Here is a 25,797-nt window from a genome sequence, read left to right as displayed (position 1 = left end):
CAATACTGGGGAACCAGAACAAGGGCAGATTGCATGGTTTAAAAACAGAAGAGTTGTGCTTCAGGGTTGTATCCTCATCATGCTTACTCAAAATGTAAGTCAAGCAAATCATTGGAGGAGATGGATTATATGAGAAAGGAATGTGGCATCAGGATTGGAGGACGGCTTAATAACAGCCTGTGATGTGCAGGTAACACAACCTTACTTGTTGAAAACTAGGAAGACTGGAAACACCTGTGGATGAAAATCAAGAATTGCAGCCCTTGGGATGTATTACAATTCAATGTAAAGAAGACCAAAATGTTCACAACTGAACCAATTGGTAACACCATGATAAATGGAGAAAAGACAGAAATTTTTAAGGATTTCATCTTGCTTGAATCCACAATCCACTCTCAAGAAAGCAGCAGTCAAGATCTCTTTAGAGTGTTGAAAAGCAGAGATATAACTTACAGGAATTAGGTGTGTGTGTGTGTGTGTGTGTGTGTGTGTGTGTGTGTGTGTGTGTGTGTTAGTCTGGGTAGACTAGAGAAACAAAATTCACAAACACTTTATATCTTATGAGAGAGTTTTATATGGAGGATAATTGTACATTAAGCACTCCAACCCAGTCCAGTCCAAACCCATAAGTCCAAAATTAGCCCATATGTTGAACATAGATCTACAAAGTCCTCCTCAAACTCACAAAACACACATTATGATGCTGACTGCAGGAGAAACGCCGAAGCAGTGAGCATGTAAACATCTCAGCACATCAGGGGTCTCCACACGGCTGCTCCAGCATCCAGGTCTGCATTGGGGTAGGTCCATGTGGCTCCTCCTCAGGGATGTCTCACAGGAAGTGAGCCTTGCCAGCTGAAGCAGGGAACTAGCTAAGGCAGCTGCACCCTGGTCTGCCCATCAGAGAACAAAAGACAAGAAAGGCAAGGCTCCCAGAGACATTTACCTCTCCCCCTTCAATTAACCCCACATGTGTTGGCACAATAAACCTTAATTGGGTGTGCTTGACCCAAGTCATGGTATGTTCAATTACCTTATAGGCATGTGAAATTTGGATATTGAATAAGGAAGACTGAAGAAGAATAGATGTATTTAAATAACAGAATATTTAAAGTACCACTCTTCATCGTTTTCCCCGCCCTCTGTTGCCGAGGCCATGAAGGTTGAGCTGTGCAGCCTCAGTGGGTACAAAATTTACCCCTGGCATGAGCGGCACTCTGCCAGGACCGATGGAAATGTTTTCCAATTCCTTAATGCAAAATGCACATCGGCATTCCTTCTGGACTGTTCGCTACAGAAGGAAGCACAAGAAAGGCCAATCCGAAGAAATTCAAAAGAAAAGAACCCGCAGGGCTGTCAAATTCCAGAGGGCCATCACAGGTGCATCTCTTGTTGATAGAATGGCCAAGAGGAATCAGAAGCCTGAGGTTAGAAAGGCCCAGCGAGAACAGGCCATCAAGGCTGCCAAGGAAGCAAAAGAAGGCAAAGCAAGATTCTAAAAAGACAGCAATGGCCGCTACTAAGGCCCCCACCAAGGCAGCACCTTAAGCAAGATTGTGAAGCCCGTGAAAGTGTTCACTCCCGGGTCGGTGGAAAACGCTAAGTTGGCAGCAGAGACTTTCTAATAAAGATGCAACTATAAAAAGCAATTCATTCAAGAGAACGAATTGACCTATTTTAGAAGAAATACAACCAGAATTCTCCTTAATGGCAAAGATGATGGGATTTTTTTTTTTCAATTACTTTTGACATGTTGTCAGGAGAGACCAGTCCTGGGAGAAGGACATCATATTTGGTAAAGTAGAGGAGAAGCGAAGGCAGGGAAGGGCCTCAGGGAGACAGATTGACACAGTGGCTACAAAATGGGCTCAAGCAGAGGATCAACTGTGAGGATTGGGCAGTGTTTCATTCTGTTATACCTACGGTCACTGTGGGTCAGATGAAACTCAGTGGAAGCTAACACAACAGTATCTATTTCAAAAATCCAGCCAGGAAAAATTTATGGAGCTCAACACTCAGATTCACAACCTACTTCGATGACATGGAATCAGGCAGCGTTTCACTTTGTTGTCACTTGGAGTCGAGACCAACTTGCCAGCAGCAGAAAACAACACACATACCTTCATGAATATTAATGGGTTTTATTTGTCCATTGATTGCTGTTTTAAAATATATAGATTGCAAAAGGAAGTTAGTCTAGGTTGACTATAGAAACAAATTCATAGACACTCAAATGCGTGTAAGAGAGAACTTTATATCAAAGAGCAATTGTATATTAAGAAAATATCCCAAACCAGGCCAGGTCAAATCCATAAATCTGATATTAGCCCATATGCCAGTTACCAGTCTAAAAATTCTTCTGGCTCACACAGCACATGCAATGACATCAAATGCAGGAAGAAAGATCACAGACCAGTGAGTGGAAAATCTTGTGGATCCAATGGCAGTGGAAGCCTCTCAGTGTTGGCAGGGGTTTCCACGTGGCTCCTCCAGCTCCAGGGCTCTAGCATAGCGCCATGTATGTTGTCACAAGAAAACTTGCAGGGAGTGTCTGTCTGTCACCTCCAGTGAGCTATTTATCTCCTTGGTACCTCCAAATGAGGTCATCAAGCTGTGACCTGATTGACAGGCTAAACTCAACCCCTTCACTCTTAATGGTCTCAAGTTGACAACAGATTATATAACTACCTCACGGTCAAAGGATATGCAAAAGCTTCAAATTCATTGAAAAATTAAATTGAACATTTACATATTTTCCAATGAACTTTTTGAAGCCCCTCATATGAATTTTTAATTTGTAGAGAAATTATCTAGCTACTTAAAAAAACTATTGTACAAATTTACATTTCCATCAGCAGTTATTAAAAATAAAAACTTCCCTGCACCCCTGGAAGCTAAGAATTATATTTAGTATTTCAGTTTAAGTGTTAGAAAACAGACATTTTCTAGCTTAAATAATTCAAGAACTTTATACTTTTACTCCTCTGGGTTACTTGATATAGGGTTCATTTGGTTTTCCCTTCCTGTTCAAGGGATGGTTGCTGCTTGTCTAAAGAGCTCTTATTCCTAAGGACATATATCTAGTGATGTGGCAGTTGCATAACCTCTTGTCAGCTTGTGAAGGGGTGGAGTCTAGCCTGTCAATCAGGTCATACCAATGAGGCCTCTGTATGGGCATAGCCTTCTCCTGAGGATTCTGGGAACTCCGTAGAGTGTGTGTCTTCCTCGCTGAAGGCGGGACACACACACTCTGCTTTGTCTTCCTGCTGACAAGATACATAGAGCTACACTGATGGAACCAGAGCCCTGGAGCTGGAGGAGCCACATGCAGAAACTTACTAGTGCTGAGATGCTTCCACTGCCATTGATCCACAAGACTTTCCACTCACTGGCCTGTGATCTTCCTGCTCTGAAGAGGAATTTATAGATTGATATCAGACACAGGGGCTAATATCAGACTATGGACTTGATGTGGACTGAGCTGGGATGTTTTATTAATATACAATTACTCTTTATATAAAGCTCTCTCTTACACACAGATGAGTGTCTGTGAATTTGTTTCTCTAGTCAACCATACTAACACAAGTGACTTCAGTTGAGTAATAGTTTGTTTAAAAGGGACTAGGTAGTTCACAGAATCATTCTTTAAGCCAGAAAATCAAGTTTAGGAATTTTCCAAACTGATAGTCAAAACTATGGCACAGAGTAGTCTGAAAAAATTAAAAACCCAATGAATCCCACTAGTCTACCCTACTTCCAATTCTCCATGATGAATTTAAGTTTAGAGAAACTGCCAACTGCCTCCACAGAACACTCTGCCATCTTGGCCTCTTGCACCACGTCAAGGAGTCTAGGTGGTACTATAAAAGAAATGTAGTATCTAATATTTTCAACTTTTCTGGTTGGAGATAATCTCTGTGTACCACCAAAATTCATAGAAATGGGATCCTCTCAAACCATAGAGAGAGGATGTTGGTATAGGCAGCAGGAAAGGATAACCAATGCCTACTGCATAGATTATTTTTTTTAATTTATCACCTTTTAGCATTTACTGTAGAATCATTTCTGATTCATGACAACCTTCTATGTGCCAATGTATATCTGTGCTCCGTAGAGTTTTCAATGGCTGATTGTTTGGAAGTAGATTTCCAGGCCGTTTTCCCCAGGGCATTTCTGAGTATACTCACAACTCCAACCTCTCAGCAGCTAGATGCCTTAAACAAGGAGTGCACTAACCAGGAACTCCATAGCATAGTAACAATAAATGGCATAAACTATGAAAGTAGTTAATATGTTCAAGATATGATCAAGAACCAATGGCATTAATGGACAAAATGTAAGCTGCACTGAAAGCATTAGTGAAATGCAAGAATCCAATTGTAATGTTCCAACAAATATATGCATCTTTGGGAGTGCTCTCTGAACTCTACCAAGAGATTTTAAAAGCAGCTAATACACCAACCAACTGCAAAAAATCCATATTCATGCCCATCCCAAAGAAAACTCATCCAAACAAATGTGCAAATTATCTAAGAATGTCATCAATATCACTTGCTAGTGAAATGTTGCTGAAGAAATGCAAAAACTGCTGCAGCAGGACATTGACAGTGAGCTGCCAGAAATTCAAGCCTGATTCAGAAAAGAATGAGAAATGAGGGATATCACGGCTAATTTCAGATGGATCCTAGATGAAAGCACAGAATATCATAAATATATTTATTTGTGTTTCATTCGACTGTGGGGTTTATAATAGATTATGAATAACGTTGTGAAGAATTAGAGAACAATTTAGGGTTCATGCAGATTATGTACAGAGGCAAAGAAGCAATCATTCCAACAGAACTAGGAGAGACTGCATAGTCTTGTTAAAATTCAGAAAAAGTGTATACCAGGTTGGTATCCCTTTATCATACTTATTTAATCTGTATATTACATTTATAGAAAACTTGCTTGTTAAAATAAAAGAGGACTTAAAGTACTTCAGAATGAAGGTCAAATTAATGCAGTTTTCCATATGGATTATACCTCAGCATAAAGTAAATAAAAATCCCCACAATCAGACCAATATAAACAGAAGCACAATAAACAGAGAAGATTAAAGTTGGTAAGTATTTTATTTCACTTGTATAAACAATCAATGCCAAGTGGAGGAAGCAGTCAGGAAATCAAACAGTATATTGCATTGAGCAATTCTACCGCAAATATTTAAATTAAGGATGTCACTTTAAAGACTAAGGTGACCCACACCAGAGTATATTCAATTATTTCATATAACTGTAGAAATTGGACAATGAATAAGGAACAACAAAGAAGAATGATGCCTTTGAATTATAGTGTAAACAAAAAATAGTAAATATACCACAGGTTATCAGAAGAATCAACATATCTAATTTGGAAGAATTATAGCCAAAATTATCATTAGAAACCAGGTTAGCAATTCTTCTTATGTTCTTTGAACATATCACCAGGAGGGACCAGTCCCTATAAGACTATGCTTGATATCCCTTGTCTAAATCCTCTTCTGAACCTCTGGCAGCTCCTTGTCAGTGCACTGCTGCAACTGTTGTGGAAGGATCTTCAGCAAAAGTTTACATACATTTAATATTAATTATATTGTTCTATAATTTTATGTTGGGTCACCTTTATTTGGAATGAGTACAAATATGAATCTCTTCTTGTCAGTTGGCCAGAGAGCTGCCATTTAAATTTCCTGGCATAGATTAATGAGTTCTTCCAGTGCTTCATCAATACTTTAAAACATTTCAACTGATTGCTAAAGTTTTGTTTTTGACTCAAGCTTTCAGTACAACTTGGACATTTGCCTTCAGAACCACTAGTTTGTATTCATATGCTTCTTATTGAACTGATTGAATATTGACCACTTATTTTTGGTACAGTGCCTCTGTGTATACTTTCCATTTTCTTTTGATACTTCCTGCATCATACAATATTTTTCCAATAGTCTTTTAATATTATAACTCAAGGCTTGACATTTTTTCTTCAGTTCTTTCAGTTTAAGATATGTTGAAGGTATTCTTATTTTTGTTTTTCTAACTAATTCTTTTCACACTTAATTATAGTGTTTTACTTTGTCTCTTCAAGTTGACCTTTTATTTTTTTCTGTTCAGCACTTTGACATCATCATTTACTTCATGTGCCTTAGCTAATCTATGATTAAGAGCAAACTTCAGAGTCTCTTCTGACCTCCCCTTTGGTCTTTTCTTTCTTTCCTGTCCTTTTAATGACTTTTGTTTTCTTTATGAACAATATTCTTGATGTCCTCCCCCAGCTCATCAACTTTTCTGTCACTAGTGTTCAATGCATCAAATCTGTTTTTGAGATGTTCTCAAAATTCAAGTCAATGTTTTCAAAATTCAGGTAGAATATTGGGCTCGTGGATTTGTTTTAATTGCTTTCAGCTTCAACTTGGAATTACATATCAGCAATTGATGGATTGTTTCACAGTCACCTCCTAGCCTGATTTTAGCAGCTGCAATTGATCTTTTCCATCAACTCCTCCCACAGATGCTGTCAACTTGATTTCTTTGTATTCTATCTGAAAAAATTCACATAAATAATCAGCATTTGTGTTGTTAAAAATGTATTTGTGATGAAGAATTCATTAGTCTTGCAGAATTCTATCATGCAATCTCGTTTTGCTGCTATCAACAAGAACTATTTTTCAAACAATCACTTATAAATATCAATACATCTTGATTTCATGCTTGGCCAATTTCAGTCTGAATACAGTAGTAGAATTCTTCAGGTTCTTCATCACTAGCTTTTGTGGTTACTGCATACATTTGAATAATAGTTGTATTAACTGGGTGTCCTTGTAGAGTTGACCATAATGACTTGGATGGAATAAAGCCAGTGAGACTAAATACATCCTCCTGGAACTTCATTTGCTGATGGACATGACTCAAAACAAGAAGAACAAGCTTCAGACATTAATTAATAATTGGAACTTGTGATATATAAAGTATGACTCTAGAAAAAATTGGAAGTTATCAAAAATGAAATGGAATAAATAAAGATCAATATTCTAGGCAATATTAGAGAGCTAAAACAGATCGTCATTGTACATTTTGAACAGAGAATCATACTGGGCTGGAAATAACTGATTTGAGAGGGATGCCATCACATTCACTGACAAAAAGGACATTTTAAGATCTATCTTGAGAAACAATACTGTCTGGAATAGGAAAATATCTATCAGCACACAAAGAAATCCAGTCACTACAACTAGAATGCAAATTATCCAGAGCCCACATTATCAAAAAGTACTATTTATCCAGAGTAACTAAAGAGTATCTTTTGAAGTTTTTCCCCAGGCTTTCCCTGAGACATGGAAACTGGTGGGAATTGGTTCTCTGTGCTCCCTGGTGCACTGTGGGCTACACCATGGCCTGCTAACTGCAGGCTCAGTGTTTCAAAAGCACAGGCTGCTCTATGAAGGACAGGGGATTCTGTCTGCTTCAGTCATGCATGCCATCTCAAAGACCCCGTGCAGGGTCACTGTCAGTCAGACTGTGGGCTTGGTGCTTTGTTTGTTTCCTTGAGTGAGTGTTCCAGTAAAGTAACAAATTGATATTTAAAAACAAAACAACTCTGCTCTGCCAGATGTCATGCATCAAAGTAGTGACCATGGCGATTAAATCCTTGTTTTCAAATAATTCGGGGACCTTAATGAAATTACATGCCCTTTACCCAATGAGTGTCCTCTCCTTAAAGAGGTCTCCTTCAATCAGCCTCACCCTCAAACAAGCTAACCCCCTTTAGTATGTTATCATAGAGCACCCTCCACCTTTCCTTCATTGCACCAAGCACAATGCATAATTTTATCATTTTCTGTGTCTCTAATATCTGTATCTACCCCTACATGCAGCTTCATGATGTCCATACCTACATATTCAGCATGAGATCTAATGCAGAGTAGATACTGCAGAGATATTTACTAGAAGGATGAAATAAATGAAGATGCTAACCTGGGCAGAATTCTTGAGCAGATTCTGAACACCTGTCTACACTTACCAACTATGACACAGGCAAAGTGCTCAACTGTTCTCTGAGCCTTGGCCGACTCATTACAAAAGAAAAGAAAATAATAAAAAATTACCTTTATATTTGGTAGGAAGATTAATTTGGATTTATTCTTATTTTCAGCAAAGCTCAAACATTGCTCCAAATGCATATGGAATTCTTCTTTGGGAATTTCGTTTGAAACCCGAGAGTTACTCTCTCCTAAAAATTAGTTTCATTGAGATGTAATTAGCATATCATACAATTTGATAATTCAATAATACTGAGGATAATTGTAAATTCATCACCACAATCAAATTTGAAACCTTTTCTTCCTTCTTGAACTCATTGCTTTTGAGTCTCCATTTCCCCCACACACCTCCAATTCGGCTCCCCCAGGTAATTATTAATCACTTGTTGTCCTCAGAGATCTGATCATCCTGACTTCTCTGTACAGAAAAACATGCAAAACAAGGGCCAAAAGGGACCCAGCAGCAATTACCAAATAAAACAGAGAAAAGCCACAATAAAAAAGAATACAGAAAATATTATAAAACCATAAGAAATTCAAAAGGGTTCCACAGAGAGAGCTAATAACAAAGCATAACATTACAGCCTAATTACAGCTGCTAAAATCCACTTTATGATGCTCCCTGTCTGGTGTTAAGGGTATTTGCATTGCTAGGTTATGGATAGTGGGTTTTCATAGTAGCTTAGTAAACCTTCCTTGTTTGAGAACATGTGCTTATTTTGTTTTTTCAATCTGAAAAAAGAATGAAAGTCATTCGGGGCTCAAGTTTATTGAAAGTGGTGTATGATCAAACTGGATCATAGCATTTGTCATTATAGTCTAGGATAACGATAATTTCTCATAAAATGGCTTCTACACTCTCTGAAAATCATGACAGAGGAGTGTTAACTCTATTTTAATCAAATAATAAAGAAATAAACATATAGTAACTATTGTGAATAACATATTTTTAAAATGCTTATTTTACAAATGATTTTTATAACCTCATTAGCAAATCTCATGTGTTTTTTTTTACTTTACCTAGAGCCTAGATTTGGTAGGAAAAGGTCTTTATTGTATATGGACTGTATTAGTAAAGAAAATTTCTAAATTGTTGGATAAATAGTAAATATTCAATTATGCCTATGTAGACCTCAGTAATTCTACTGCTTACGAATTGCAATTTTTCTAGATTTAAGTAGATTGATGTGCAGCCACTTTGGAAAACAGTCTAATAATGTCTTGTAAGAAGCATAGAATTACTGTTTGTCCCATGGTTCAATTGCTATACATATAAGGGTAAGTCAAAAATACTACTACAAAGCCATAGAAACCTTTATTAAACAAAAGTATGAAACTATTGTTTCTTGACACATCCACTATCCAGGTTAATACACGTTCGAGGCACTGTTTCCATCGCTCTGACATTTCCCAATGAACTCTGTGCACTTGGATTCTTACTATTTCAATACAGCATCCTCCATGGATGCAAATCCCTTCCTCTTTATTATTAAGAACGCGCAAGGAAAAAATTAAGCAATTACTAGTCATTAAAATAACATTTTCTGGTTTCTAGTTTAGGTTTTTTTCAGGCTCAAATGCACAAACAAAACTGATTTTTCTCACACAAAGTTACTCATTTTTTACTTTAAATAGGCCTTACTCTTTAAGTTCTCTTAGTTAATTGCATATCAGTATATCAAAATTATACAAACAAAAGCAAAGTGACCCAGAGTTGAAGAAGATATACAATGGTTTAGCTAATTTGAATTAAGGGAATATGTCAAAAGTAAATTGATGTTAAATTTTATATAGAGAGAAATATTGTTATTTAGTTGCTCTGGAATCAATTCAGACATGTGTGATAGAGGGGAATTATTTCATAGTGTTTTCTTGACTATGATCTTGATGAAAGGAGATCAGCTGCTTGGAGTACTGCTAGGTGGATTCAAAACGCATTTTTTAACCATTTAACACAAACAATTTGCATTACTCAGCTCTACTGGAGAAGCCCTGGTGGCATAGTGGTTACATATTGGTCTGTTAACCACAAGGTTAGCAGTTCGAAACCACTAGCCACTCTGAGTGGTGAAAAATATGAAGCTTTCTACTCTCATAAAGAATTACCATCTCAGAAACCCACAGAGGCAATTCTACCGTGTCCTGCAGGGTCACTACGAGTCAGAACTGACTCAGTGAGAGGGAATGAGAGGCCCAGTGGTGCAATGGTCAAGTGTTCCGCTAATAACCAAAAGGTTGGCAATTCAAACCACCACAAGCTCTGAAGTAGAAAAGGCCTGTCGATTCTCCTGTGAAGATTTCAGCTTAGGAAACCCTAATGAGGCATTTCTACTCTGTAATAGAACATCATTTTGTGTAAGCATCTATTTGATACCACACAACAAAAGAAGCACTTTAAATGTTGTTGTTATATGCCATCAAGTCAGCCCCTACCCATAGCAACCCTATGTGCAACTGACCAAAGCACCAGATTGTCCTGTGCCATCCTCACCATTGTTCCTATGCCTGAGTCTATTAATGCAGCCACTGTTCCAATCCATCTTGTGAAGGGTCTTCTACCTTTTCACTGGTCCTTCAATTTCAACAAAATGATGTCCTTCTCCAGGGTCTGGTCTATCCTGAAAATACATCCAAACTACAAAAGACAAATCCTTGACTCTAAAAAGCACTCTGACCTTACTTCTTCCAACACAGATTAGTTAGTCTTTTCTAGCAGTCTGTAGCACTTTTCCATATGCTTCTCAAGCACCATAATTCAAGAGCTTTAAATAGAACATTGAAAATTAGTGAATGCCTATATTTCTTGAGATGTGAAGTACAGTATTTTAAAACATGCCCCCTGAACTCTTTGGCATAACTCCTTTAAAGATAGTATCTAATTCCTTTCCCTTCCAGTAGAGACTAGATAGAATCTCATCCTGATTAGTACTATGGGGCACAAGTGACATTACACAGTTTTCAAGGCTAAATTAGTGAGCAAATGGTGTGGAGGCCACATCTGATCACCTGCAGCCCCTACAGCTAATTGCCACGGCAGAGGTCAGATATCCACCATCTTTTTTGACCCTATTCACTCTATTTTAATAACTAGGTTTGATACCTCACTATAACAACTACCCATAAGTCTCAGACAATAATCACAATTAGGGAGATTTTGAAGTTAACAGGTTGCACTTCAGGTGAAAAGTGCTGAGGATACAGCTGTTTTATTAGGACATTCTCTTCTCGGTCATGCTCACAGGCAGGCCACTCCCTGGTTCCCAGTCTTTTGGCCTGGCCTCTACATTGTTTGGACAATATTAAAAACTATTTTAGGGCAGCTGATAAATACAGGGGTGGCATAATGATTACATATTGGGCCATGATCCAAAAAGTTAGCAGTTTGAAACCACCAGCTCCAAGGGAGAATGACACTGCTCTCTACTCAAATCAAGAGTTACAGTCTCAGAAACCAAAGGGGCATGTCTATCCTATCCTGTAGGGTCACTATGAGTTGGCATAGACTCGATTGCAATGAGGTTTTTGTTTTTGTTTTTTAATAACTGCACAAAGAGCATGACATTTATCCATAAGCTTCAACTCACAGGCACTCAGTTCCAGCTCTGAGGGCAGCAAAGCCTGCTCCCCCAATTAAGTACCCAGAGGCACCCAACTCCACAAGTTAACCTCCTGCCTAAATGTCCACCGCTCTGTCTCATGCTTCAGCTTCTGGTTCTGCTGCTGCTGCCCCTTCCCTGTTCCTCTGATGTCAGAGCTGTCTCCTGGATCAAGGAAGTTCAGTACTCAGGGATCTCAAACTGGAGAGGACACCCTCCATTCATTCCAGGCTCTTCTCTATTGATGGCAGTAAGAATCTACTGCCCTCCTCCTTCTGAGCTGACTATATCCAGCTGAATGTCTATCACATTTATCACTGTTAGCAATCACTCACAGCTGAATCATCTAATACTACTTGTATCCCTCACTCCACCCCTTGCCTCATCAGACACACACACACACACACACACACACACACACACACACACACACACACACACACTTACCCAGAACCATCAGGAAAATTAAGGTAAGAGAAAGAAAAACTATGGCTGCTGATGTTAGGTGCTCTCAAGCCAGTTCCAAGTCATACCAACCCAATGCACAAGAGAACAAAGCACTGCCCAAGTCTCTGCCATCCACACAATTGTTCCCATGCCTGAGCCCATTGTTGAAGCCACTGTGTCAATTCATCTCATTAAGGGTCTTTCTCTTTTCCACTGTCCCTCTACCAAGAGTGATATCCTCCTTCTCCAGGGACTGATCTCTCCTGATCACATGCCCAAAGTATATGAGACAAAGTCTTGCCATCCTAAATTCCAAGGAGCATTCTGGCTGTACTTCTTCCAAAACATATATATTTTTTGTCTTTCTGATAGTCCATGATACTTTCAAAATGCTTCACCAGCTCCATAATTCAAATGTATCAATTCTGCTTCAGTCCTCCATATTCAATGTTTAACTTTCATTTGCATATGGGATGATTTAAAAAAAAAAAAACAAGTCTTCGGTCAGGAGTACCTTAGTTCTTAAAGTGACATCCTTGATTTCCACCACTTTAATGAAACCTTGTGCAGCATATTTGCTCAATGCAACATGTCACCTGATTTTTTTACTGCTGTTTTCATGAGCGTTGATTGTGGATCCGAGCAAGATGAAATCCTTGACTATTCAAGCTTTCTCACCATTTATCTTGATGTTATCTATTGGTCCAGTTGTGAGGATTTTGTTTTTTCCTTACATTGAGTTGCAATCCATGCTGAATGCTGCAGTCATTGCTCTTCAGCAGAAAGTTCTTCATGTTCTCCATACTTTCAGCAAACAAGGCTGTGTTACCTATAGATAATAAGCCTTCCTCCAATCCCAATGCCAATTTTTTCTTTATATAGCCCAGCTGTTCATACTATATACTCAGCACATACATTGAACAATAACATGCTGAAAGGACACAACCCAGATGCACACCTTTTCTGATTTTAAATGCACACCTTTGCTGATAAAATAATTTTGGCTAGAAGATCCAGGCTAATGAATTCATTGCACAGCACTTAGAAACAGATAACTCAACTTCTACATGACCCTTTCTCTTTGGGTGCTCAGTATTATACTCCAGCTACAGAATGTAAGGGGAAAAGTCGACAAATGGAGAAAGCACATATCAGTGATGTAGTCATGGCTCCAGATTGATCAATCTGAACTGTGAGTGAATATAAGATGTTTCCACCTAGTGATGCCCAAGAGTAGAATCAATTGCATCTACAAACCCTAACAACATTACAGAAATTTAAGGAGCTTTATTTCAAGCTGATAGGTTATTAGAACATAAAAATCGTCAAAGACTCCTAGTTTTTACCATAAAGAAACATAGGAATCTCCCAAAACTATAGCACTTAGAATAATATACAAGTCTTTGAACTGAAGATTGTTGAAGAGGGTTCCCCAGCAATCCAAAGAGAGGAAAGATATAAAAAGTGTAACCACAAATACCATCAAAGAAAGCACAGAATTTAAGAGTCAGAACTTTATGACCTGACTTATAATTTGATTCGAACTCTAGGCTTAAAACTTCTAACAATGTCATGGATTTTTTAATGACCAGCCTAGATCAGAAGTACGCATCTTTATGTGAAATGCAACACCATTGAAAGCTAATAAGCCAAACTGTTTAACTAAAACGCTAAGACTTGAATTTCGTTTAGTCATAACATGTTTCAACAATAATTTAAATTATTTTTAATGGCTCTTCATAAACACGAGTATCTTCAGAACCATTCTTACAATTGATTTATTTATGGTCCATTCTTAAATTTATAATAAGTGGAAACTATGACTTGCAGAAATAAATGATCTAAATATTGAGGTAAAGGAACCCTGTGATTGGGATTTTTTTTCCCATGAAAATAGAGAGGATGCAGAGAGGGAATAAGAAAATAAACTTTAAATGATTTTAATTTTTTTTTCAAAAGAGAGGGAAAAATAATATGATTGTAAATGATATAACGATGTGCATGTCTTATATATAAGTTAGAGGGTAATGGTTTGAAGAGTGATTATGTGAGACTTAACATAAACATTGAAATAAAATGATAAACCTTAAAGAGAATGAGATAAGGAGGCCCCTGAGCTTATGACTTTGCAGAACATTGCCTTTCCCAAAACTACATGCTCTATGACATTGACCTACTTAATTTGTCTCCCATTTGCCATTCTCTTTGAAGAAAATGTTATAACGTTGCCACGCTAGTGCCTTTTCCAAGAATGTTCTCAGAGAGGCATTTGGGAATGGGAAAAGTATGGTGTCATGCAGCCCTGAATTCAAGGTCACTGCTGCCTCCAGCTAATTATGCAAACGGTCTTTGTTATTTATGACCATCTATTTCAAAACTTGTAGACCAGGGATAGAGTACCCTCCTGTGTAGCAGTTATAAGGAGCAAGTAAGACAAAATTCACCACAATTCTTAGGAAATAGGTAGGGCAAATTCAGCAAATGGTTATTCCTCTTGAATTCCTCAGTTTCCTCTATTGTATGATTTCCATTTAACCTTTAAAATCCTGGTCACCTCATCCAGTGAAGTCCTTCCTACGTCCCTCAAGTAAAGTTGATGATTTCTCTAGGACTTGGAAGCACTTGGCCATATTATACTGTCTCTAAATGATTATGTATATGTCTATATCCATCTAGAATTGTGATTTTATTATGCCTTTGTGTGTTTTCTACCTTAATTGTCTAGGGAAAAATCATAATAAAGACATCCATAAATTTGTCATTTATAAAAGTTAGTATGTGCTATTTGAGAGAGTTGAAATGTGAATTACTCAATATTTGGAAAAGTTTTCATCTAAATTGTAGAGGCTCCTGCTTGCCCAGCTGTCACCCCTTATTTGAGTTATGGAAGGTTCCCTGTTCTTCTTTATGACTTTGCTTCTCATGTTCTCTCAAAACAGAATATCTTTTTTGTAAAGCCATATCCTTTTTAGTAAAATATGGCCACTGGACAGCTATAAAGTACTTTTAATATATGTAAATCAACATGTTGTACATTGCTCAAAGGAACAGTACTGATTGCAAAGGATGGAAAACTTAACAGCTGTAAAAGTTTACCCTTTAGTCAGAATTGACTCAATGACAGTGAGTTTGGTTTGGGTTTTAGTAAAAGGTTTTTCTTGTTCGTAAGGGGTAATATTCAGAGATTAAAATCCAATCCCTTTGCTTCTGTCTACCTATTCTTAGACATTGCTAAAGTTCTAAATATAATAGCCATTATTAACACAGTTCAGATTTATTGAGTATTTACTATGGTACAAATATCATGCAAAGAGCTTTTTATGCATCATCTCATTATTATTACTATACTCTTGTGAGAAAGATACAATTATATAAGTTTTAGATAAAAATACGTTCAACTACCACTAAACCAAGACCATACTTTTCAGCCTAATTAGAATACATTTTAGAATTGGGCTGTCTTTGAGGGTGTTACGTGGTATCTCATAGTTGTTTTAATGTGCATTTCTCTTATGACTAATGATTGGGAACATTTTCTCATATGTTTGTTGGCCATTCGGATTTATGCCCCTGTGAAGCTCCTGTTCAAGTCCTTTGCCCACTGCCTTTGTGGGCAGTTAGTTTTGTTTTGTTTGTTTCTTATCATGGGCTTGCAAAGTAGTGTAGGTTTTAGTAATAAGGCTTTTGTCGGATGTGTCCTTGCTAAATATGTTTTCCCAGCTGGTAGACTCTCTTATTACTCCCTTGGTGAATTCTTTTTATGTACACAGATGTTTTATCTTCAGTATATCCCACTTGTCAATTTGTGACTCCTCAGTATTTGCATCCTTCCCCATTTCTGACAGCCTATGCATTCCCTGTGCCAAGGTTCTCAGGTGTGTTTCAATTTCCTCATTAATGGCCCTATCAGTTTGGGGTTTTGCCTCAAGGTCTGTGATCCACCTTGAGTTTATTCTTGTGCATGGAGTGAGGTAAGGGTCGTGCTTCATTTTTCTGCAGGAAGATGTCCAATTTTTTCCAGCACCACTTGTTGAAGAGGGCATGCCATTTGATATTTTGAGGGCCCTTATCAAAAATCAGTTGTCTGTATGCTGATGTTTTTATTTCTGGGTGTTCAGCTCTTTTCCACTGGTCTGATTATCTGCCGTTACACCAGTGCCACACTGTTTTGACCCACTGTGACTGTATAATAGGTGCTAAAGCCAGGTAGAGCAACCCCTCCAACTTTGTCCTTCTTGTGGCGTTTCTGCTAATTCCGGGCTTCTTCCCTCTCCATATGAAGTTGGTAATCATTTTTTTCTTATTCTTTGAAGAAGGATGATGGTATTCATATCAAGATATTTATGCTCAGAGGAGACAATGCACGGAGAGGACCATAGGGCCAGCCCCACCAAGAGACATGATGTCCCTCAGTGAACCATAGCACTGCGGGGACAACACTGGAGACATAGTGGGGGAATAGTACACAATCTGACCCCATTACACTGAGGCGAAATACTAAGGGCGTGCAACAGAGGAGCAAAGGGATAAAATACTGGGGAATACCAAAAATAGACTTTGGAGGCAGAGTGTCGCACCCCATCAGTTTTGACTGGAAAACACTCTGAAAGGCCAACAAACAGATTTTGAACTATTTATTGGCCTTTCCATTTTCGTCAGAGGCTTTATTTTTGATACTGTTATTTTGTTTTTGTTTTTTGGTTGTTATTGGTTTAGACTTGTTCTTTTATTTAATTTTGCCTGGTTTTTCACTTACTAATATATCTGCATATCTATCAAGATAAGATAGGCAGGATAAATAATTTGGAGCTGAAAAGAATGGGATCAATGGTTCCGGGAAGGGACCCAGGAGAAGGGGAGGTGGAAGAAAGGAAGAGGGTAGGAGGAACCAACCCAGGGACAAGGGAATAACAGTGAGTTAAGATCAATGGAAAGAAGGGTGTAGGATGCCTAGTAGGGCTTATTCAAGGGCAACTTAGAGCAAGGAATTATCAAACCCAATGAAGGCAGAGCATGACGGCGGGACAAGAGGAAAGTAAAAGGAAATAGAGGAAAGAACCAGTAGGCAAAGGACACTTATAGAGGCCTAAATACAGACATGTATATATGTGTGTATGTATATATGTATATATATATATATATATCGAGAGAGGAATAAAATATATACTCATATCTACATGCTAAGAATTAAGGGACTCTTGTCAGCACATCTCTCTGTCGGTCGGTCAGTCTGTAGACTGGTCAGTGGGGGGTCAGCGAGCACAGCCCTAGAGCCAACCTGAAGCACTGCACGAGGGGCTGCCCTGTGTGTGCCAGTGGGCTCCGGCTACAGGGCTGCAGGAGAGCCTGCAGGGCTCTTTGGTGGAACTTCACTCCAGCAGCAATGGGAATGAGGGCAGTGGCCCTGCTTCGGCATCCATGTATAATGGTGACATGGAGACAGTACTGATGGATGCCCAGCACAAGCTCCCACCATGACAGTCCATCATGCTCCCAGACACCGCAGGCCACCAACCAAACTTCTGAGACCGATGCCACAGCATTGGGAAAAAGAACAGCTCTCAGCCTCAGGAAGATGATATTGAGAGAAGGAGAGAAGTTGGAAGTATCTTGAAGCAAAACTTAGACTGGATATGGGATTGCTCAAGTCGGCCAGAGAACATCCACCCCTCCTCCAAGGAGTTCTTCTTCAAGCACCCAAAACGCACAGCCAGCCTCAGCATGAGGAACACGGGTGTCATGAAGAAGGGGTTCTTTCTTCTTGGCAGAATTCCTGAAGGTTTTCCTGTCGTCTCTGCTGCTCTCTCCCTTTGCTGGCCATTTCCCTCCAGGTCTACATTGGGAGGCATCTGAGCACCTCAACCAGCACCTTCTGATGGAGACTAGATTCTACTGTACCTGCAGAGGGGTTCTGAGGCTTGCCAGCTGCTGGGTGGGTGGTGGGGGGCAGATCTGGGCCAGGTGGATGCATGCCTTGTGTTTGTTTGTTGTGTAAATCATGAGAGAAGAACACCCAGACCACACTAACCCCTTGCCCTGCCTGTGGCTCCATTACTAAGCATGTCAGGGATTCTCACCCCTGCGGTGTCTGCTGGTGAATTTCCCTTGGATAGTTTATCTAAGGATACATCATTTTAATATGGGCGTCATGACATGCAGTACTTTAATGAAAATTAGCTGTAGCTATAGTTCAGTTCAAACACTGTACTTCAGGAGGATGAAGAGCGTTGATAGTAAAGCTACTGCATTGAGGGGGTTGTTCACAGTCAATATCGTGGCCTTATATTCAGTTGGTAGTGCGGACAACCTCTTGTGCTGCTTCTACGTGGACGCAGGCTGCCCACCAAAGACGGAAGGTTACTGTGTCAAGTAAAAACTAGAACCTCCTGCCACTTCACACTATAACCTGAACTGGACCCTCCACCGACTGTGATGTTGACATCCAAGACAATGAGTTTTCCTTCCAGGGCACCTGCCTGCTAGGCCTCCTCCTCAGGCCTGGATCCCTGGGTTCCATGCTCTTTGTGTGGAACTTCCTGTTTCTTAGAATCAAGTGTATGCAAATCCATGTATTGGACTCAAAGACTGAAAAGAGCAAAAAAATAAACCATTGCAAAACTCTTTGGGGAAAAAAAGAAGGTTGAAGATGGACATTGAGCCTCAATTCAAGTACTTCCTCAACACAAGAACACTGTGTTCTAACAGTCCAGCATTCTGTGATGCTCACCTTCCCAACACAATCACTGAAGACAAAATGGGTGCATAAGCAAATGTGATAAGGAAAGCTGATGGTGCCTGGCTGTCAAAAGCTATAGCATCTGGAGTCTTAAAGGCTTGAAGATAAACAAGCAACCACCTAGCTCAGAAGCAACAAAGCCCACATGGAAGAATCACACAAGCCTGTATGATCATGAGGTGTTGATGGGAACAGATATCAGGCATCTAAGACCCAGAACAAAATCATAACCAATGTCAATGGAGAGGAGGGGGGATCATGGTGTGGAGACCCAATGTCCATCTGTAGACAATTGGACATCCCCTCACAGAGGGGTCACATGGAAGAGATGAGCCAGTCAGGGTGCAGTGTAGCACCAATGAAACACGCAACATTCCTCTAGTTCTTTGGTGTTTCCTTCCCCCCCATTATCATGACCTCAATTCTGCCTTACAAAACAGATTATCCCAGAGCACACATACTGCTACAGATAGAACTTGCAACATAGGGAATCCAAGATAGATAAACCCTTCAGGGACAACAATGAAATAAAGATACCAGGAGGATTAGGGGAGATTGGGTACAAAGGGAGAACTGATCAAAAGGATCTACATATAACCCTCTCCCAATGGGATGAAAACAGAAAAGTGGGTGAGGGGTGATGGAGGATGATGTAAGATATAAAAATAATAATCTATAACTTATCAAGGGTTCATGAGGGAGGACAGGCGGGAGAGGAAAATGGAAGAAATGAGGAGCTGATATCAGGAGCTCAAGTGAAAAGAGAATGCTTTGAAAATGATGATGGCAACATATGTGCAAATGTGCTTGACACACTGGATGAATTCATGGAGAGTGATAAGAGATGTAAGAGCCCCAATAAAAGTAAGAAGAAGAAAAAGAATATATTTTAGAATTAACAAACATATAATATCAGAATTAGCTACTACCTAAAATTTATGTGTTATTTATTGCAAATGTGTAACACCTTTTCTAACATTGGAATCAATCAGTCAAAAGCTCATACTAAAGCTTGATGTTATTCTTAGTCCCCACTGAGGCAACCTGTGTGTGTTGAAAAGAATTGTGCTTCCAAAGAACTTTCAAGACTCTGATCTTTCAGATGCAAATCATCAGAACTATCTTCTAGATGGATTTGAACTGCCAATCTTTCAACTAGTAGACAAGTGCTTCACAGTCTCCTTAATATTGGGGCTCCTGTGTTAACATGTCACTGGTCATAAATAAAGATGAAATTATATTAATGTCATTTCTTACCTTAATGGGTCAAAAGTGAGCAAGAAATCCGGTAAATACATCTCATTTATAAAATTGAAATCAGAGAATGAGAATTACAGAAAATGTTTAGGAATGGATACTCCTTGCTGCCATTACAAGCATAGAAGGGTAAAAGAACCGAGACATTCAGAGGGGTACATGAGCACATGCACCCTCCTGAAAATGAAAGGTCCAAAGAGAACCAGGACAACCTGATACTCAGTTATTTATTTTTATCTGAGGAACAGAAGTCTTTGATTTGGAGTAACAATAGTTGCCTTTGTGGTACTGACATTGATTTAATAAGCAGAAAACTGACCAGAGGCAGTATTTTCAAATTACTTATATTCACTATATTGGTGTAAAGACTTAAGCATTTGACTAGTAATGGAAAATTAGCAGTTTAAAAATCACCCAGACATCTCAAAAAGAAAAGCCTGGTCACAGTTCTAAAACCCCTCAGATAAGCAATTCCACATTGGACGCATGTGAAGCTATGAATCAGAATTGACTGTCCAGCAACTGATTTGATTGTTTGGTTTTATATTTTCTATTGGATTGTTTAAACACAATAATATAAAATTATTTATCTTCGTAAATAATATACTCTTAATAATACACATTTGTTACTTGTCGATATAATTTACACATATGCTTATTCTACTACTCCAGTAAAACTGGTTGGTAGGCTTTACATCTTTATAAACTAAGCACCCCTAATATATTTATGGGATGTCTTGAATGGCACAAGAGATTTGCATTTGACAAATAACCAAAATAAATGCTGGCGGTTCAAACTCACCCAGTGGTGGCCTGGCTTAAAAGAGAGAGAGAGAGAACACACTTGGTGATTGCTTCCATCAAAATTAGAGGCAAGAAAACCTTATGGAACAATTCTACTCTGTAGCACATAAGATCACTATGAGTTATAATAGACTCAATAGTGGTGAGTTAATATATTGGTGCTGACAAATTGATTAGTACTAATTAATGCTATATCCAAAATAGGATTTAGAATCATAATCCCAATATTCCAACACTCTGACGTTTTACAAGGCACTATTAAAAAGAAAAACTGAAGAATTAATGCATTTGAATCATGGTATTGACAACGAATATCGAAAGTACCGTAGATTGCAAAAAGAGAAAATATATATATATATATATATATATATATATATATATATATCTTGTAAGAAAGAGTCAGAAATCCCTTTTAAAAATAAGAATGGAAAGACCTTCTCTCATACATTGGACATGTCTTGAGGAGAGACCAGTCCCTGGAAAAGGACAGTATGCTTGGTAAAGAAGCAGCAAAATGGGACCTTAAAATAAATTGATTGACACAGTGACTGCAGTAACAGATTCAAATATAAGAACGTCTGTGAGAATGGGCAGGCTTGGTGTTTCATTCTATTGTGCATAGAATCACGGTGACTGGGAACTGACTTGACAATACCTAACAACAGCAACATGCTTCATAACAGACATGATCTTTAAAATCAGATAATGCTACACTCAAGTATCCTTTCTGATATTTACAAATATAAAATATTGAACCAGATCAGCACCATGGCCCATGGCAGCAAGGCCTTGCCCACCTCTGACCTAGGAATCACTCGAACTTGGAAAGAAAAGAAGGGGAAAACACTTAAATATATATAGATTTACATCTTTTATCTCACGCTGGTTTTTCACGGTTTTCTTTTCCTTTCTGCGTTTTCTTTCCTCCTCCATATTTTATTATTGGTATTACTTCTCTTCTGTCCCTATTCTATAGATTTTCCTTCTATCTCTTTTTTTCTCCTTCCATTTTCACTACAATCACTTCTTTTCTCTCCTCTTTTACAGCTTCTCCTTCTTTCTCTCTCTCTACTTTTTCCTTTTTCCTACCAAAATATTTTTAAATTTTTAACTTTTAAAACTTTACTGTTTTATTACTAAGAAAAAAAGGCTGCTAAGGACACCCTAACAGATCGGGTCACAGCAGCCTGGGGGCACTCACTGAAGCTCCAGCCCCACTCCAGTCACTGAAGCATCTCACCACTGCAGGACACTAAGCCTTCGGGGAACTATGCCTACACAGCAGTCTGACCCCACCTTATAGTAGGTCATAGGCAGTCTCCTGAAAGAATCCTTAACAGTAACACAGATAAGGTTCCCCTGGCTGCCCAGAAAAATGGGGCCTATGAAAGGATCAAGGAAAAATCAACAGACCACATCACCCCCAACAAAAAAAGAACACAGAAAAAAAGCATAGTAGCAGAGCTGATGTCTCTCATAGAAGAAACCAATACAGATTTGCCACAGAAAGAATTCTTCAGAAGAAAATCTTCAGAAATCTGCTCGCAGTAATACAGGAACTGATGGAAGCAACCCAGAATAAGGATGCAATAATAGAGGAAATGAATTCCACAACAGAGGGGATAAAATCCAAAATAGAGGGGATTTAGGTCGCCCACCAAAGGGAACTGCAGGAGCTAACAGAGGAGGTAGCAGAAGCCACACACAAGGTCACAGAATTTATGATTAGGCTTGAGGAGACAGAACCATATCAGTGATCTTGAGGACACACAAACAGACCTAAGCAAGTGAGAAAGACACTCAGATAGGAAAGTAAAGAAACATAAGATAGCAGGAGAACAATGACAGTTGCTATGAAGAGGAATAACACTCGATTAATCAGCCTACTGGAGCACAACACAACACACAAGTCGATAGCCAAGATAGCAAAGGAATTTCTGGAAGAAAACTTTCCCACCCTGACAGAGGAGATTCAGACACTCATACAGGAAGCAGAAAGGACACCAGCTAGACTAGACCCCAAGAAGAACACACCAAGACATATAAAAGTAAAAATATCCAACTTCAAGGAAAAAGAGAAAATCTCATGAGCAGCAAAAGAAAGGAAGACAGTCACATACAAAGGAGCACAGGTAAGAATATGCTCAGACCTATCTGCAGATACCATGAAAAGGAATAGAGAATGGAGCAACATCTTCCAAAAGCTGAAAGAAAAAAGCACCTCCCCCAGAATCTTGTACCCTGAGAAGTTATCTATTAAGATAGATGGTGAGATAAGGGTCTTCCAGGACAAGGAAAAACAAAAATATATGCTGCAAGACCCCCCGACCTTGCAGAAGATAATGGCTGACTCGCTATGACCAGAGGATTAACCTCCACCAACAACAAACAGGAGGTGACCATATAGCCCATCTCCATCTAGAAGCCAACATGCCAGCAACAATTACCAGGACAACAGGGTCTCAGATGGAAAAGAAGACAAGATAGAAATTCTCCACTCAAACACAGCACAATGATATGAAGTAAGATAGGTAAAAAACCAAAACACAAAACAGGGTATGACAACTATGATACCACAGATAGTGATAATAACTCTGAAAACCAATGGACTCAATTCTTACATTATAAGAAAAAGGCTTGAGGACTGGCTCAGAAAACATAATCCATCAAGCTGTTGTCTGCAAGAGACACATCTTAAGTGCACAGATAAGAATATGCTAAGAATAAAGGGTTGGCAGAAAGTTTACCAATGAAATTATAACTCCAAAAAGGCAGGAGTGGCTATCTTAATGTCTGACAAAATGGACCTCAAGATCCAAACCATAAAAAGAGACCAAGAGGAATACTACATAATGCTCAAAGTTTCAGTAAACCAAGAAGCACTTAGCATATTGAATATTTACGCTCCTAATAATGGTGCAGTGAATTTCATCAAACAAAATATGAAAAACATGAAAAAAGAAATCACAAACTCAACAATCATAATAGGTGACTTTAACACTCCGCTCTCAGAGAAAGACAGATCACTTGGAATGAAGCACAGCGAAGAGGCCATAGAGCTAAAAATGTAATTATGAAACAGGGCCTAATAGACATTTATAGAGCTTTCCATCCAAACACAATGGTTTCACATTCTTTTCAAGTCCACATGGATGTTTTTCAAGAATAGACCACATGTTGGGACACAAGTTCAGCCTGAGTAAATTCAAACACATAGATATTATCCAGACATCATTCTCAGATCACCATGCCATAAAGCTGGAGATTAATAAGAGGATGTCTAGAAAAGCAAGGGCAAGCAATTGGAGGACGAACAACGATCTCCTGTGACATGAATGGGTACTGACCCAGATTAGAGAGGAGCTTAGGAAGTTTCTAGAAACTAACGAGGGCGAGAATACAACGTAATAAAACTTATGGGACATTGCGAAGGAAATTATCAGAGGTAGCTTGATATCATTAAATGCATATATGATAAAAGAAGAGAGGCATATGACAGATATGTTAACACAAATCCTCCAACAACGAGAACAGAGTCAGCAGAACCACACCTCCAATAGCAAGAGAAAAGCAATAATAAAAATCAGGGCAGAATTAAACCAGTAGGAAGACAAGAGAACAAGGCAAAAGATAAATGCAGCTAAAAGCTGGTTCTATGAATGAACTAACAAAATTGACACTCCTCTGGCAAAGCGTACCAAGGATAGAAAGGAGCCAACATAAATAGCCAGGGGAGGGATGAAACAGGTGACATAAGAGCAGACCTCAATGAGATTAAAAGGATAATCACAAAGTACTATGAAGGTCTGTATTCTTATGAATTCAGAAACATGGAAGACATGGAAAATATTTGGAATACAGTCTCTCCCTAGATTATCTCAGCTAGAGATCAACAAACCCAACGAGCCCATAGCAAAAGAAGAAATCAAGAGGGTTATCAAAACCCTACCAACAAAAAAAGCCCCAGGGCCAGATGGTTTCACAGCAGAATTCTACCAGGGAAGAGTTGACACCGATTTCCACAAAGAATTCCATAACATAGAAAAGGATGGCAAACTCCCAGACTCATTTACGCAGCCAACATTTTTTGGATACCCAAACAGGGAAAAGACTCCCCCGGTATAGAGAATTACAGTCCAATAGCTCTAATGAGCATACATACAAAAATCCTTAATAAAGTACTGGTCGATAGAATACAAAAGTATATAAAACATGTCATCCACCATGACCAGGTAGGATTTATCCCAGGGATGGAGGGAGGGTTTAACATCTGAAAATCCATCAATATTATACACCACATCAAGAAGAAAGAGGATAAAAAACACATGATAATATCCATAGAGGCAGAAAAAGCATTTGAAAACATCCAACACCCATTCCTAATCAAGACACTCATATAGATAGGATTGGAAAGTAACTTCCTCAAGCTGATGTAAGCCATCTATGAAAGGCCAATAGCCAACATCATAGTCAATGGAGAAAAGACAAAAACAATTCCACTGAAAAAGGGTACAAGACAAGGATGCCCCCTGTCCCCACTTCTATTCAATATTGTTTTGGAGGTTCTGGCTAACAACATAAGTCAGCGGGAGGACATCAAAGGATCCAAATGGGAGAGGAGGAGGTGAAACTATCGCTATTTGCAGATGACATGATCCTGTACATTGAAAACCCCAAAAGCTCCACAGCTGGAGTACTTCAAGTAATAGAGGAATATGGAAGAGTGGCAGGATACAAGACCAATAAACAGAAGTTGGTAGGTTTTCTATATCGGACAGGATCATGGAAGAGGGGATTAAGAAGGAAGTACCCTTCACAGTAGCTAAGAACAAAAAGACTTGGAAACAGCCTAAGTTTCCATCGATAGATGAGTGGATTAATATATTCTGGCACATACACACAAT

General features: G+C 38.8%; 1 pseudogene; it reads left to right on the top strand.

The window, feature by feature from the left end:
• The first annotated feature begins 1,229 nt into the window (after nt 1-1,229).
• On the top strand, nt 1,230-17,972 carry LOC142440546 (BCL2/adenovirus E1B 19 kDa protein-interacting protein 3 pseudogene; annotated as a pseudogene).
• Nucleotides 17,973-25,797: the final 7,825 nt, after the last annotated feature.

This window comes from Tenrec ecaudatus, chromosome 2, assembly GCF_050624435.1.
Source record: "Tenrec ecaudatus isolate mTenEca1 chromosome 2, mTenEca1.hap1, whole genome shotgun sequence".
Lineage (NCBI taxonomy): Eukaryota > Metazoa > Chordata > Mammalia > Afrosoricida > Tenrecidae > Tenrec > Tenrec ecaudatus.
The sequence above is the reverse complement of the archived record's forward strand: the minus strand, read 5'-3'. Positions and strand labels throughout refer to the sequence as shown.